At 35.8% G+C, this 17,993-nt stretch overlaps 1 protein-coding gene and 1 long non-coding RNA gene across 2 annotated transcripts in view; one reads left to right on the forward strand and one right to left on the reverse strand.

The window, feature by feature from the left end:
* Positions 1–17,993, forward strand: part of LOC139142963 (uncharacterized) — a 424,363-nt gene that overhangs the window by 321,584 nt on the left and 84,786 nt on the right. The gene's annotated exons all lie outside the window — the stretch shown is intronic.
* LOC139132065 (uncharacterized) lies at positions 2,577–6,493 on the reverse strand. Its single transcript, XR_011552257.1, has 3 exons — positions 6,353–6,493; positions 4,731–4,816; positions 2,577–4,501 (listed from the first exon to the last, which is right to left on the reverse strand). It is a non-coding gene; the product is annotated as an uncharacterized lncRNA (long non-coding RNA).

A 17,993-nucleotide genomic window follows, 5' to 3' on the forward strand; every position in this document is an offset into this window, starting at 1 on the left:
ATACATTAAGGCTGTCAAATAAGTAGTTCTGAAGAATAAATTCATTCACTCGAAACTGAAAACATTGCTTCAATATCACCTGGCTCACATTTGGTTTGATGTGGCAGGCCAGAGTGAGTAAATTTAAAGATACCGCCTGAGAACATGCATACCAAGTTTCAAAGCAATCAGATGAGCAATTTCAGAGAAAATGATCTTTTTAACAAAAAAAAATGGAAAAAAATTCCCCAAAAATACAAATATAAGAAAATTTCACCAAAATGTGAAGACATTCAAATAAGGTTGTCTCTAAGTACATGTTAACAAAGTTTCAAAGCAATCAGAATTGTTAATTCAGAGAAAACGAATTTTTGACCAATTTACTGGATTTTCCCTTTATGACTTCATTAGATATTTTGTACACTGACATATTTGTTTGTACAAATTCACATCTCCACCCATGGGTTCACCTGTACACCAAATACTAAGATAGTAGGTGCTGCAGTGTTGCATATTTATATGTGGACGGACACACATTGCACATACTTACAGACATACAGATACCGACAAAAATAGAAGCTCTCTGGTATTTGTGCATAAAAAAACCAAATGGAGGCACAAAACATGCCAAGGAAATACAAATATGCAAATCTCACAAAAATCTGTAACCGAGCGACCTTGCAGCCGATAGGGCTCCGCTGTATTGTGTAGAGATTTAACTATTTGTGACATGTTTTGACGAAGGTGGAAATCTTTTGCAACATTTGATATGTTTGAAGGTGACGAAAGACATGGGACTCATAATCAGACAGGCCAAGAAAGTATGCTCAGGCTGAATGGCAGGAAAGATAACACTTACCTGGCTGACCGTGACTTAGATTAATATCATCCGTAAGAACATTTATACCAAATATCAAAACTATAAGACAAGCAGTTTTAGAAAACAAAGTTTGTGACAAAAATGGCATAAATTACCCTAAAAATACAAAATTGCCGATTTCAGCATAATTTTATAATTTCAGTATATGATATTAAGATAAACACTAGGAACCTCTACAGCAAATATCAAGCTATCAAACAAGTAATTATGAAAATCAATTTTTCTGATAAAAATTGCACCCGAAATACAAAATTACAGATTTCATCATAATTTCGATACACATTACATTAGGATAACCCTTGGTGACTGTATAATTAATGTCAAGGCTATCAGACAAACACTTGTGAGAACAAAAAATGACCCAAAATGGCTAGAATTCAAATTCTAGACTTAATCACACAGATTCAATATATTGTACACATTTTGATCATCTCTATGAACCCTGTATGAAAGTATCAAAGCTTTCACAAAGCGGTTTTGATAAAAGTAACTTCTGACATTGAACAAAAATAGCAAAATTAGCCTAAAAAAAACACAATTGTTCATATTTCATCACAATTTGAACAAATATATATTTCAAATATTAAAGTAATCACACTGGCTGTTTTGAAGAGGAAGCTTGGAATGTAAAAACTTTACAAACACCGGACGACAGACAATGCCATAAATCCACATAAAAGATAAGCTTTGTATCACTAACAGCGAAGCCAAAAACCCGAGGTCACTCCAAGGAATCTAAATGCCAAGTTTCAAACTAATCAGACGAGCTGATTAATAGAAAATGATTTTTGGACCAGAAACTGTAAAACTGCCCTTTAAAAAACAAGTATATAAATTTCAATAACAATAAGTAATAATAAAAAAAATGTGTAAATAAATTCTAATGCAACTACAAACCTTTTGCATTCCAAGAAAGCTAAAAAATAAAGCTTAAATTAATCTAACAAATTGCATATAAAAAAACAATACTTGAAACAAATAGTGAGAAAATTTGACAAATAACGTACATATAATGTACATGTACATGTACATTTGTGAATTTCATCACCATTGCAGACTCAGTACAATAATTTCATTGTTGCTATAAATCAAAAGTCATCACTTCTACTGAAGCAGTTTACAAGAAAAAGTATTTTAAGAAATAATGTAAAAAATAACTAATTTTTATAAAAAAAGTCAGTCTAAAAATGTCTTAATTTGGTGGAAAAAGTCAGTCTTACTACAACCATTGAAGTTACGAATGGAGTTTAGGAACATGCCTGGACCATAGCAGGTGTAGGGAGCAAAGAATCTTCAGTAAAATATTTTATTTAATGAATACCAATGTTTCCGCGATAAACATTTCACCTTCTTCAGGGTAAACCATGATAAAATAAATCCTTTATCAGTGTTTACCCTGAAGAAGGCAACGTGTGTGTCGCCAAAATGATGGTGTTCTTTAAACAAGCGACCTATCTGCCATACAGCTCTACTATGTTAAGTAGAGACTAACAATTTATGAGAAATGTGTTGATGAAGCTGGAAATCTTTGATAGCTTATTTCAGGACGGCATGACCAAATATTTCAAAACTGGCTGTTAAAATACACAATTAGAGATGTCATCATAATTTAGACAGATCACATAAAGATTGTACCCACAAATATGTCTACCAAATATCAAATTTATGAAACAAGTAGTTTTTAAGAAAAAATCTTTTTTAACAAAAAAGAGTAAGTATTGTCAGAAGAATACAAAATTGCAGATTTTATCATGTTGCTATAAATACACGATAATAAGGATAATACCTGGGAACCTATATACCAAATTACAAACCTATCAGACAAGCGATTATAGTAAAAGAAATATTTGACCAACATTGATGAAAAAAGCCTTAAATTACGAATTTGCATATTTCTGAACAATTTGAACAAATATGATAAGGTCATCCTTGAGGACCTGTACTAAAAAATGAAAGAAATCGGAAATTGCTTTTGAAAGCACAACTTGGAATGTTCAAAGTCGACAATCACCTGGACACATATTTGATAAAGTCTGCATGCCGACAGCAGAGCTAATAACTCTACCACCTGAATAGCCTCATTCTTTACTCTACACATCTAACAGTGTTTATGTAAATGTTACGCTCCTTCATGGGAGTATTGAGAGACAGCGACACAGCAAAACTGAAAACCTGTCAAATGGTAACATCTAAATAAATGTCAGACAAACACAAATGATAAAATGAGCTCTAAAAATTTATATAAGAAATTATCCTCATCATATCAATATAACAAGTATGGTTATACTCAATGATTTTTATATAAAATAAAAACAATTGTGAATAATGTTTATAATTTCTGGTGGCACATGCCAGATCAGTAAGTACTGGTTATGATCATACAAACCATAGTGAGGTCATCCTTGGAAACAAAATCAATTTTAATTGCACTCGGTATTGGAGAAAAAAATCACAAAAATAAGCTGGAAAAGTTTTAAAAAAAAATCAAACGAACATATTATGCAAGTGCTAGATTGCTGAATTAGGAGTTCCTCGGACTGGTGGTATACCAACAATATTTTTATCATAGAAAATACCAAAAAAACTTGCTGATACAATGTGACCAACATCTGCATAAAAGTCAGAGTACTTGCAAAAGTTAAAATATCTAGTTTCATGCTAATTTAAAAAACACCTTCCAATAGCATTCCTTCAAACCTAAAAAACTATACTTGAGAGCTGTCAGATAAACACTACGTGAGAAAATGCTTTTATGAGAAAGTAGCAAATTTACCAAAACATTCTTTTTAAATATTCGAAGTGGACAATTTCAATGAAGATTTTCGAAGTAAGTTGAGCAATATAAAGAAATGTTAACACATGTACATGTACAATTTTTTTTGTACAATTTGACATTAACAGTTGATAAGGGCTCCTAAGGAAGCTGCACATTGACTCTGGAAGCTGTAAGACCAGCCATATCAGACAAGAAGCTGTCAAACCAACCACATGAGACAAGAGGCTATTTGAAAAACACTAAAAAAGTCAGATAAAAAATTTGCATATGCAAGGTATTTGTCCTTTAATAATATTATAAATCCGTCATAGTCAGTGGCTTGTAGTCAAATATCACATGGTGAATGTCATCTGGGCAGTTTTAGTGAAGACTAAATTGAGGACAGACAAAATGAATGAGTCAGCTTATCTGATCAGCTTCCCATCTCTGACAGCAAAGTAAAAATAGTAAAAATGAAGTTTTCTTAATACTGCCATTGAGAAAATAGGCATACATACAAAGTCCTACTTTGATTTTTCATGATTTTCGGAAGACATAGTCTTGCTATGACCAAATTACACATTTCCCATAATAGCAAGGCCTAACTGTCTGACCCTACCCCGGATTGTATTTTTGTCTTTAGATGTGAGCCAAAAGTACTCTAAAAATTGACATGCACCCTTTAGAGCTCGAGCATAGTCAAAGTTACACAGGAAATGCGCTCCCATATAAGAAAGGAGTGCAAGAACAAGATTATTGCTTTAACATTGCATAAGATTATTCCTTCAAGGAAAATAACGAACTGCTTAACCTTCTCGTCATGCACCAAAACACCCAACGAGGTAGTCTGCCATCTTTCTTCCTTTCACAGAAAGTTTTCTAGCATCCTATGAAGAAGGAATAATCATGGTAAAAATATATAACCAATATAAGACAAGGTTCTTTATATAACTCTGAAAGGCTTTGTACTTAGATTTGTCCAGCAAGTGAACACGGAGTTAAACCATTATTGTGTTGACAGAAGCTTACTCAAAAGAGACAAAGAGCATAATGAACATGACACAATATTATCAAGTTATCATATTACGTTGAATAACTGAGAAATACGATACTTACATTAACAATGGTTACAATCTTCCCCAGTGCACTTTGACCTCCAAAGGTGATCTCCAACACTCTGATAGATGCCAATGTTCTGATCCCTATAGGATAAATGCCAAAAATATTGTGAATTATGTGTCATATCATTAAAATAAAGTCTTTTTATATAATCATTCTAGGCAAACCTATTGATGATATTACATAAGTCAAGCATATTGCATGTCATTCCATTTCAAATTCCAGGTGCATTTGACTCAAATTTGCATCGAAATTTAAAACAATATAAGGCAATAGAGAGTCAATGAATCATTGACTATACAACTATGTACTACAGCACAATAGTCTACCCTACTCAATACTGTACTACTAAATATAAAAGCAAACATGGATAGATTTATTGCGATGCTAACCTTTCCAACTTCAAAAACATTGGGCCAAAGTCCCTGAAGTTACTATAGACATGGATACAAAATTAAGTATTTCCTGACCTTATGAAATCATCTCACTAGGGTCATCCTAGGGACCTGTAAACCAAATATTAAAGCTGTCTGACCAGCAGTTTTGAAAAACAAGTGACCAAACAGTCGACAGAGGTCTGCCGTGCTATGTAGAGAGTAATTTTTGTGACACATGTATTGATGTAGAAGGTGGATATCTTTGATAGCCCATTTCAGGATGACCTGACCAAAATGGCAAAGTTAGCTGCAAAAATACAAAAATAAAGATTTAATCATAATTTCAATATATTACATTAAGATAAAGCCTAGGAACCTGTATACAAAATATCAAAGCTATCAGATGAGTAACTTTTGAGAAACAAATATTTTGACTAAAAATGGCAAAAATTTACCCAAAGATTTCATCAAATTTCAATATATCACACTAAGACAACCCCTAGGAAACTGTATACCAAATATCAAAGGCATCAGACAAGTAGTTTTTGAGAAACACATTTTTTGACCAAAAATGGCAAAAATTGCACCAAAAATACAAAATTGCAGATTTCATCATAAATTCAATATATCATATTAAGTTCATCTGTAGGAACCTGTATGATAAACATCAAAGCTGTCAGACGAGTGGTTTGATGAAATAGAGTGTTGACCAAAAATGACAAAAAATTCATTAAAATACAGATTTGCACATTTCATCATAATGTGAACAAAGCTTAGCTGGGTTATCCCTAAGGACTGTATACCAAATAACAAAGCTGTCTGACCAGCGGTTATGAAGAAGAAGATTTTTTACCAAAAGCGCCTTTTTGGCACTAATTGCATATTTTCACAAATATAAAAAAATAAAAATAGAGTTGCTCATAATCATATTTTCCATCTGCACAACATATATCAAATCAGTAAGTACTGCGGTTCTCAACACATTTGAGTGGATGGACACCTCACAAACGGACATACATACATACATACAGACTGACGCTGGACGGATACCCATCCCAATAGCTTCTATAGACAATAGTCTATAAAAGCTAAAAAAGACACCTTGGAGTAGATTATATTCATTTATGTGTACATTGTTTATGAAACTTCCATTAAGGTACCAGAATAGCAATTTACGTGTCATTGCCTTGCGGTCTATCATGCCCGTTTTTCATGCTTGTAATACCTGGTAACAAGATTTACCTTTGACATCAATGTTTTGTAACAAGCCACACTGTCTTCAATTGCTTTCCAATCAGCCTGAAGCTCATCTCTGGTTACTTATGGTAAATTTGGATTTTGCCGGATGATGTATGTCATATCCTCTAGAATCTGTACAGAGAAAAGATGTTGGATCTTCAAATACATAGTATGCACCTCTTGCTCAGGTATTTGGACTCTGAAACATTCGATAGTTCATACTAATGAGCAAACACGGTGATATTCACAGAGCAAAAGAAGATTTCGCCATACATATTTTTGTAAACATTGAAAGTTGACATGTAATTTCCCCCACAAACTTCGTACACAAATGATGGTTTGTTTGAATGTCAACAGTATGTAAAATGTTTACCAAGCTTGCCATGGAGGCCCCTGGCACTGAAGTATGTATAGTGAAATGTTTCATGAAGAAAAGTTTGGGGGAAAATGTATGCTTTTAAATTTGTAGTTTGTATTACATAATTTAAACTCTATGGTTTATACTGGAGGAAGTGACTACAGGATAGAGCGCTGTGTGAGTGAAAAACATATTGCAAAATAAATGTAATACAAAATTAATTATATACGTATATGTCTTATCTCCTCCTTTGCTTCTTCCTATCTGTACGAACTATCTTTCCATTTTAAGTCGGAAAGTCCCTTTTAGAACAAAAGAAAATAAAGTTGATGGCATTCACTGTTTGATACTGAAAATGGTAAATATTCATGAGTACAACGTGTGCGGAATAAAATCAGTTTTCACTTGAGATGGAATCCAGCTACTTTGAAACTGAAGATAATTTGACATTGAGGATATGTGAACATATTTGTGTAATGCCATCGTTCCTTATGGATTGTGATTGTAATTGACGCATAGGCAGGTGTAAAACCAAAACATAGGATAACATACATTGCACGCATAACACAGCCAAAAACTTATACATCGCGTGCAATCCTATTGGACACTATTTTCACTGTCAGCGACTCAAAAAATTGTGCATTCTGGTGTCAAGTGTCATAGGCAGCTACGCTTTGAGACACACTGCACATACACACACCTACACAACGTATCATGACGTGCAGTTGGTTTTCACACTGACACAATTTGAACACTGGGTCCACTTGTTTTTCAAAAGTTCTCATCCATATTATGCAATTGTGTTTGCTTGTTCCTATCTTTACAAACTATCTTTCCATAATAATTCGAGAAACCTTTTAGAAAATAGAAAATAAAGTTGATGGCATCCATTGTTTGATACTGAAAATGGTAAATATTAATGAACACAATGTATCATGACATGTAGTTGTTTTCACACTGACAAAATTTTGAACACCTGGTCACCTGTTTTTTTTAAAGTTCTCATCCATATTGTGCAATTGTGTATCAGTTATTTTACTCACTTGTGTGCAAACAAAACATTGTGTAAAGCTGTCTTTGCCTAGCGGGCAATATAGCTGTGCTATGTTTTGTGGAGAATAATTTTTGACATGTACCGGTATTGATGAAGGTGGAAATCTTTGATAGCTCATTTCAGTGGCTGGACAAAGAAAGGCGAAAATAGCTGCAAAAATACAAAATTGCAGATTTAATCATAATTTCGAAATACATCCCATTCAGTTTATCTGTAGGAACCTGCAAATAGCAAAGTTATCAGACCCATACTTTTTAAGAAATACAATTTTTGACCAAAAATGACAAAAATTGCCCCAAAATTGTAAATTTCATCATAATGTTAATTTATCACATTTTACTTAATATCCCTTCAAACCTGTATACCAAATATCACAGCTGACAGACGAGCGATTTTGGTGAAACAATTGCTTTGGCCAAAAATGACAAAAGTTGCCTTGAAAATAAAAATTTGCATATTTCTCCACTATTTGAATAAATCTGAAATAGATCATCCCTACGGACCTATGTAGCAAATATCAAAGCTATCTGACCAGTGAGTTTGAGGAAGATTTTCAAATATTTTTTTAACCAAAAATGATGAAAATTGCCTTAAAAACAAAAATATGCAAATTTCACTACAATTTGAACAACTTATTTGAACAAGTTTATCACAAATAAGCTGCATATAAAATTTCAAAGCAATCAGACTTGCAGTTGCAAAGGAGAAAGCGATTGTTGAGGGATGATGGACGGACATATGGGCAACGACAGAAGATCAGCCTATTTGATGAGCTCATGACAGCGGAGCTAATTAGGCAAATGTGAACATCACAAAGTTTACAAAATTCTCTGTATGATACAGTCTTTGATATTTCAAATATAAGTTGATTATTTGCATATAAATTTTATGATCGACTTGGATTAAACACAAAATAGGTTAGTTTAGCATGATCAATTACGATAACTGTTACAGTACACTGTAAATATTGGATTTATATAGGGTGGACTATCATCTCTGAGAAGATTATTCATTTGATAGAAGACACTCACAGAATACACAGTATAATACATTGCCATGGTGAGAAAGGAATTAAACCTTACGTTACATTCTCTATGAACTGCAAAATGGCCCTTCGGCCTAAAGGTTATTGACGTCATTCCATTGTACGGAAAGACAATCAGGCCCATCAATCTTTTGATCTGCAAAAGAGAAATAGGAACAAGTTTATTTTGCTTTATCATGTTCACCAATTAGATTGAACACATGAAGTCTGAGACATTGAACCTTATGACTACGTTGACAGTAATTTAATCCCATTTTGGCGAGGAAGTAAGACGGGCTAATGATTATCATTGGTTACAGATAAATTTTGCGAGACTGTATTAGAATGAAGACTAGTGTAAACAAGGGACATCTGTGTGTGGAGCAGATGAGAGGGTTTTATATGAGCTGACATGACATTTCTCAGCGCTGTCCCAGCTCTGCATTACTGAGAGCAGAGCTGACATTGTTGAGGAATATTCACCTTATAAGATCTTCCGGTGCGCACAAAATTTCCTGCCGTGAAAATAATACACCGTATAGTATAGCAAAACTCACGGCACACCATTTATGCGAACCCAATCGTAATTTGATACCACAAGAGGTGCGAAAAAGAATTGGGCGGGTAAATCCCTTCTAGTTGAAGTTTAGCCGAGGTTGAATTTGATTTTTGTTAGCCTTCTACTCACATAAACATACCTACACAATAGTTTTTGGCAAAACGAATTAGTATCTCATAAAACACGACTTATCTTCTCTCCGTCTGTCTTACTGTGGTGGTGAAATGATGTATGAATTCCTTCACAGACTACCTTAGTCATAGCCTCTGCTACACAATGTCGATGGATATGTAAAACGGTGACATGTGTTAGATATATAACAAAGCAGATTCAATGACGTTTAAGATCATGTTGTAGTCCCAATTAAGTTCAGCTGCAAGTTGCCCATGCCTTGACGATAAAATGATGAAACACACAACATTTAAGGAAACAAGAGTGAGAACACTGTAAATAAGATTTGGTCGTGGTGGGGCCTGTCATGGAGGTCGGACGATCGTGACTTACCGTTGGGAATTTTCAAGACTATCTGTGGGAAACGGTTGTCCTTTAGATGCAGCTGAAGCTCTTCCTGTGACATGTTAGCGACAGGCGCGCTAGACGGGCTGTTTGGTCCAGAGTTGGCCATTGTCTTCACCGTATACCTGGTACAAAAGGCGGGCGGATAGTTTTGGAGAACACAGAGTTACTGTCCTGCGTCCAAATGTTGAGGCGCCCGCTAGTGAAATAACAAGTGAAAGGCGCGGTTCATCGCACTTGTACTTGATCATGTTTATGAGAGCGGTGCAGGGTCAAAGGTTATGAGACGCTCCCACACACGGCCGATCAAAAATATAAAGTATCATTATTACCATATTTTTTCTCTATACCTTATTCACACCTGAACGTTGACACTCATTATCGTAAATATGAACATTTTCTCATGATGATTTCAAGGGTAAAAGTATAAACAGTGGAAAGCAAACTGGGCTAGGTATTGACCTCTTACCCTCTTTATATATTCGTGCCTGCGCCCCTCCGTCCAATGGCAATATTGAACGAAGATGGAGAAACTTGAAAGTTAAAGCCCGGCTCGAAATGGACCGGGATCAGGATTAGTGCCAAGTTTGGGTGGGCGTTTTGGGGCATGGCTCTGCATAATGAGTCTGTTGGCAACGGTTGCGATCGTTCGCATTATCTGCGTAATCTGTTTGCTCTCAAAATCACACTCAGGCTTGGGTACGTACAGCCTTCGTTTCCCGGTTCGTTTCAGTTATGCCATGGCAATACTCGAAAGAAAAAAGAAAGAAAGAAAAACTAGGAAGGAAAAGGAACACGTCAGGAAAATGGTAGGAAATAGGTAAACGGCGACGTCATGACCGATCGCAAAAAATAAAGTAAGTTCGCGGAAGGGTCGAGACTTCCTTGAATTTCGTGTATCACGATATCTGTAATAGCGATCGCGGTCAGTTGCTTGGCGGCGGGGTGATATCGAAATATTATCACGAGTTATGTTTATTTTCGGAGCAATTGCAAGTTTTGCTCTAAACGTTTGTTAACCTTCGACTGGAATCAATGACAGACTGGGTTCCTCTCCGTCTTTCTTTCTTCCTCCATGGTTATTGAAGGAATTAAAGTCCAGCTTTTGCCGAAATATTATTACGATGTAGCACGGAATCAATGAGCTGTCCTCAGACACGCGTATCCTAAAGCGTTTACAAGATTGGGTGATGGCGCTTACTTGCTCATCTTTAACTGAAAGATTGAATGTTTCAACTGTTCCAATATCTTACAATTTTTGGTAAATTTTCATCACAGAAGTCCAAATGTTACTGGGATCGGTATGTCAAAACCTTACTAGTACCAGCCCTCCGAACACGACATGTCATTTCCACGTGTAAAAACACGTGTACATACGGCCGTTTTCGGGGCCAGCATATATATCAACCAGATATGAACTGAATGGCCTGGCGTGCACATTTTGTTGAGTACTTCTGGGGTATTGGCTTTTATGACATTACATTGTTTTTATTCCCGAAATTAATCCAATCTATCTAAATTTGACATTATCCCCACTGTATTACGCAATGAAAAAAAAGAAAAGAAACCATTGGAAAAATTATGATCCAACAATATCTGTCGATGCAAGTGCAAATGGCTGAGCAGGCTCTTGACTGGCAGAGGTCGCGTTTGCGTATAAATTCTGCATATTTCACATAAAATTGCCATGTAGAACGAGTTGACCTACTTCACAGTATCTCAATGCGCCAAAAAACGATACAATCATCTGTGCCGCGCCGTGTAGCAGCAAAATGAGTTCGTGACCTTTGAAGTACGCGTTTCAAAAAATAAATACCCATGGGAACCTGCTCACCACGCCACGCAACTCATGTACAGCTGACTATGGTGCACTTGTCAGGCGATGGTCGATGATTCTGGTTATTGCCTATATTGTCAAGTTCAATGCCTAATTTACGGAAACACGAACTCTGTCTAGTGTATTCGAAGCTCTGCGTACAGGTTGTGCACACGGCCTCTACCACGTGCTGTCCTGTGGACAGTGTGGTACAAGCCGTCGGCCTACCACCGTACCGCCGGAAAACGCAGACCTATTGTACGCAGGAGCTAGCCTACTGCTGCTGATTTAACATCAATGCCAACATGGAAATCTCATGAAAAATTTGTCATTGTTGGTTCTGTAGCTAATACAATCTTGAAAAGCAACTTAAAAGACACAGACTGTCAATACGTCGCCATAATATTATGCTGATCTCAGCGGAACCATGCCGGAATATAAATTCGCTGACACACACACAAGATTGAAAAGTGTCACTCTACATCTCATTCTCAGAGAAAAATGCATTGATCAAATATTATGACGCTTACCTTCGATAATCTAGCTTTTGGTTCGCTATGTCCAGAGTAACCCACACGATTCTTAAAGTGCAAACGTCGACACGACGACATCAACAGTCAAAACTCAAGATTAGCGATCAGCGCGGCCGAGTGACTGAATTCAGAAATCACTTTTTGTAAAATGTTTTAGTATAGCTCCCTCAAACATACTTATTTAGCCTCCCATAGACTTATACAGGCCACAAATTTTCTTTTACTCATAACTTGATAAATTCGCAAAGCACAACCACCAAAAACTAATCAGTTCTTGCAAATTTGAAGAACAAATTGTGTGCGAAATGTGATCGGAATCTGCCAAGCCGTTTTTGAGATATCGTGCTAACAGACACACACACACACACACACACACATACGTGTCTTCATAACATAGTGAAGGCACCTGTTGCCAACCTACGTTGTGAGGACACCATGAAGGAGTGGGTTTTGTACATATAACACGTAGAAAAAAATCTCTGACCTTTAAATAGTGGGGCACACGCTAGATATAAGCGCTAAGTGCCTTAGTTCTCTATATATTGGACCTTCGTGCATATGACGCCAGACCGAGTTGTGAGGGCATGCACTGGTCTTACTATCTATGTGAAACCTTGTGTGTCAACCTGTTCTCTACTATCTATGTTAGGGCATGTGTGTGTCTGAACATGTCTACTATCACAGTGACACCCTATGTTAGGGCATGTGTGTGTCTGAACATGTCCTACTATCACAGTGACACCACTAATGCAAAAGCACCTGCAAACTACAAACAAGTTAAACTAGGAAAAGCAAACGATCTATGTTTAATTATATTCCCCTCCTTTCAACTTTGTCCAATAATGACTCAGTATAACATTTTTTAGACTCTGCATGTGCTTTTACTGGACAATATTAGTGTTAATATTGTAGACATGAAATGGTTTATCTTTGTAATTCCCCTGAATATATTTTGCAATGTAGCGAGTTGCTAATACTTATTTCCACCAGCCTTGAATGTTGCTCCTTATTTCAAATTCACATTATGGAAAATTCTTGTACAAATATGAAATAAATTCAAAAAAGTTTAAGGTGGTTGGAAAGGCTATTTTTGCACCAATTCTTTTCTCAGAGTTAATGTCAAGTTTCAAGTGTTAGAATCAAGATATTTAGTTCAAATTTCAGGATAACTCCCTTAGTTAATTTTCTCCAAAGATATAAAAATTGTATATTTGCAGCCATGATTTTGAAATATGACACCAGTAAATATTAAAATTTATTTTTTCATATTTTTTTTAATATTTGAATTTAATAATAATTGGATAGTATTAATATTACCAAATTAGTTATAAATATGTTGACACTATTTATTGTAAGATTTGTACGGCAGGATTTGTAAATAAAATTTGTTTTTATGATTTTACATGGGTTTATATATCAAAAAATTATTAAAAATTCTTTCAAATTTCAAAATGTGATTTTTCAAAAAGTACTTCAAATACAGTAAAATTGTGCCGTACAAATCTTATCTGTAACCTTGTTAATAGGCTGTAAAAATTCCATGTCCATATCTCATTTCAAAGTTGGATTAAATTGGTATACAATTATGTAGGAAAATTGTTATTCTGTCAAAAATGTTGAAAACAAGCCATATTTGCACCCCTCGTCTGAAGTCATAGAGCAGTTTTTTTGGTTAATCTCACTTTTGACACCTCTTTGACACTCAAAGAATCTAAAAATGCATTTACAATAGCAGTCACTCACTCTGAATGCCAGCACCGCCTTGTCAAACTTTCCTGAAAAACAGCAAATAATGACTTTCCCTTTTCAAACATTTTATTAAAAGCTAGGGGACCTCTCCCATAGTTAATACACTAAGGACTCCCCAACTTCTTCTTATTTGGTCAGTTTTTCAGAAGTTTCAACAGGCTATAACTCTGCAATGCCTTTGTGCCCAAATGTCTAGTTTTTTTTATTCCACAGAGAATGTTGACTACTTTTATATTTAATAGTTTTGTTGAAATTTATAACTGACGCTCTAGCCTTTCGAACCACCTTAAGACTCTAATAGCTCTAACTTTTGACTCTTTTCCCCAGAGTTTTTATTCTGTGAATCAACTGCCGTTTGTGGTTCAAATCCATGAAACATGATGAAATACTCTGTGTTCAGCTTGTCAACACAGCCCAATGTGTACAGTCAGCAATGATATTGCGTATTTTACAAAATATGGGCATGTAGTATTTGTAGAGGATTGCCTTCAAATTTACTTAAAATTCAACGTATTACTAATCCTACGTTCTTCTGGTAAACAATATGATTATACTCTAAATATGCATATTTCCCTACATTTAAACATCTGTTGCATTTTGAGAACGTATAGTTTTGGCATGCCATAAAGACAGCATCTGTGGGACCCTGAACAATCAATCGCAAAGAAATTAAACAGGCGGTTTTCATCAATAAATAACGTTTTAGGTCGTTTGCATCTTTATATAACCCGATGGCCCGAAACCAGCGATTTTCATACCGGACCAATAACTCTTGAAAGATGGCCTGCTGTGCCTAAAGACGCGGGCCAGTAACTTTTCCTTATGTACAGAAGTTTACCAGAATGTTTTGCTAAGCTAAATACCTGGCAAACTTATCCAAAGATACGAAATTTATTCTTTCAGGAGATATGCAAAACGTGAAATTCGCAAATAAAAGGTGAACAGACTGATCGGTACTGCAGCAAAGCGTAAGACCTTACCTCACGTTTCTCTCTGGAGTAGTAGCGCTATTCAATATGTTCCCATTTCGTTAGGTTTGAGATCTCGTCGTGGTCATAAAAGAGTAATTGTTTAGCGTATCTACCATGACGCATGTGTAACATGATCGGAAATAATTTGGGATAATTGGATTTTCATATTTTTCAAATTTCTCGAAAGTGTTTCGTTTGGTGCCGTATAGCTGAATGTTGCAATATTGCAAATTACTCATCAAAGCAAGTGTGTAATGTAAAAAGAAAATCAGAAGAGATTACATTACTTCACCATCCAATTATCCCAAATTAGTTCCAATCGTGTTTACTGGACAACACTGTATCGAAATTAGAATTGTTTGTTCAGATCATAGACCCTCGACAAACACTATGGCCAGATATGTGAAGTGGTGAAATCTTCGATATTGGATATTTACCCACCGTTTTAGACAAGTCTAGTACCGTATAATTTAAGTTAGGGTCGGACTACATAAGTTGGGCTTGGTCCCTAGACCGCGGGGCCAAATGTACATAAAGGTAGTGTCTCCCAGATAAACATCGATTATTTGCCCGCAATTTGACAAGTATAGTATCGTCTAGTATCAAAGTTCGAGCCGCAATGATGAAGTCGGCCTTAACAAGATCTGTGACGTGACAAATCGGACATATATCGGACATTTGTCCAGAAAATCGCCGATTAACATCGGTGATTTTACATAGCCCAGACGTGCCCGAGACACAAAACGAATCATTCTAGTGACGATATTAGGATCCCAGTCGCCAATATAAATATCGAGTTAATATCTGTGACTTCACAGATCCGGCGTGTCGAGACGCAGGGCGAATCATTCAAGATTTGCCTAGTATCGTTTACTATAAAGAGTTCCAAAATCGCCGATATGTATCAGCCTGAAGTAAATTATTGGCAGTTTCTCAAACCCGGCGTGCCGCAACAGAAGGCAAGTCATTCTTGTATCGTCTGGTACCGATATTAAACCCGATATATAGAATGTTATGTGTGACGGAAATATGTCGGACGTCAAATTTCGGTGCTAGAAAGTAAATGCCCGATATTTAAACATTATGCAAAGTACTGTCTTCATTGTATTTTGACCATGATGGCCATTTGCCTTGCTCACTGTAATGATTACGCTAAGGCCTGCATTTTAAATTGGGATTCATCTTTTACCGTGGGTTTCAACACTTCAGTATTATTTCTCTTCATTAGCTGCCCTAATTTTTTGTATTTGACGATGAGTCCCTCAAAGGGGAGAAGGCAGAATCGTTTTTTGAAGAGCCAAGTAATGTATTGACTCCATTTTTGTGTGATCCAGTGTTTGTGCTGCTAAAATTTAACCATCCCTGATCGGATTTCTGGATGCTTAGCATTACCGTGTTGGGACATATTTCAAGCCCTTTAGCTGATTTCATATGTTTCTTTTTTAACACTGAGATCAGTTGCCCCGAGTTTGTGGTTTTGATTGTCATCTTCATTCGCAGAATTAAAAAAGAAATAAGAATTAAAAGGCCAGTACTACAGTAGAGATTTTGCGTGCGTTTCGCACACTGCTCACTACAGACCCGCATGCATCCACACCAAAAGCCATGGTGACATTTGAGGCAGTTCTACAGAAGTACGTACTTGCATTAATACATGTACCATATGGGAGCTAATATTGTACATGTACATTTGACAAATTTAGCTTTTAGGGAACAATATTTAAAAACTTCGAAAAATTACTGAAGGCAAGAATTTTCACTGTCAATTCCATGTGTTCAAAATAGTTAAACCACTTTGGTGTGTGTAATAATACCCTTACTTTGTTGGTTGAACCAGATATGTTTGTGTATAAAAAGTCGTCACTTTGGTAGTTCACCACTTTGGTGTGTGCAATTATGCCCTTGCTTTGTCGACTGAACCAGATATGTTTGTGTGTATAAAAGTCGTCACTTTGGTAGTTAAACTGTTTTGGTGTGTGCAATTATGCCCTTGCTTTGTTGGGTGAACCAGATATGTTTGTGTGTATAAAAAGTCGTCACTTTGGTAGTTAACCACTTTGGTGTGTGCAATTATGCCCTTGCTTTGTTGGGTGAACCAGATATGTTTGTGTGTATAAAAAGTCGTCACTTTGATAGTTAATAAACTGCTTTTGTGTGTGCAATTATGCCCTTGCTTTGTTGGTTGAACCTGACGGGTGTTACATCCATATACAACACAACCTTAAAAATGTTGAAAAATATTTGAAATTTTCAACTCTAAAATGCGCTAGTCTTTAAAAGGGAGTTCATCAATACAGATTATGTATCAGTTCACTTGTGTCTAGTCTACTACCTTACAAGGGACTAGCAATCGAAGATTTGAACAATAAAATATTTGACAAAAATTCACAGTACCAATCTGAAGATGCGAATCTTCATATTCAAGTCACTTATTGCTGTATTGGGCCAAAGTTTCAATGATATATATATTTGTGCAGTTTCACAAGTCCTTAAAATACTAATTTGTGCCCTAAAATTATCAAATTTGGGTCCATTAGATCAAACTGAAAAAAAAAACAAGCAATTTTAAAACCAGTGCTACTATGTACTGAGGTACATGGCTTTTTACTTGGATGGATATACAATTAAACTGCCAAACAGGACATTGAAAGGGTGCCACTACATCCCGGTGCTTTATCGTAAAATTTGTTGGGACTGCTCCAAAGTGGCCATTATAGACGAGAAGCTGTGCTGCATAGATGGTCCTTAACACATATTTGACTGTACATACGTGCAATTTCTAGCTTGTAAGAATAGCTTCCATTAACATGGCATTACACCAGAAGTTTTACATACCAACATTATGTCAGTACTATAGTTTTCTCAGAATCAGTAACATTATCTAAACCTTTTCTGACATTTTCTATCCATGCTTTAGCACAGACAGAAATATGTTTGATGACTTTAGTTAGTTGTAGTTCAGTTGCATTGGTAACTGAATCAAAACAGAAAGGAGAACAACATTGATTGCATTTTATGAAATAGCTTTCATGACATGCTTAATTGCCATCAATGAAACAAGGAA

The sequence above is a fragment of the Ptychodera flava genome, chromosome 1 (assembly GCF_041260155.1).
Source record: "Ptychodera flava strain L36383 chromosome 1, AS_Pfla_20210202, whole genome shotgun sequence".
NCBI lineage: Eukaryota > Metazoa > Hemichordata > Enteropneusta > Ptychoderidae > Ptychodera > Ptychodera flava.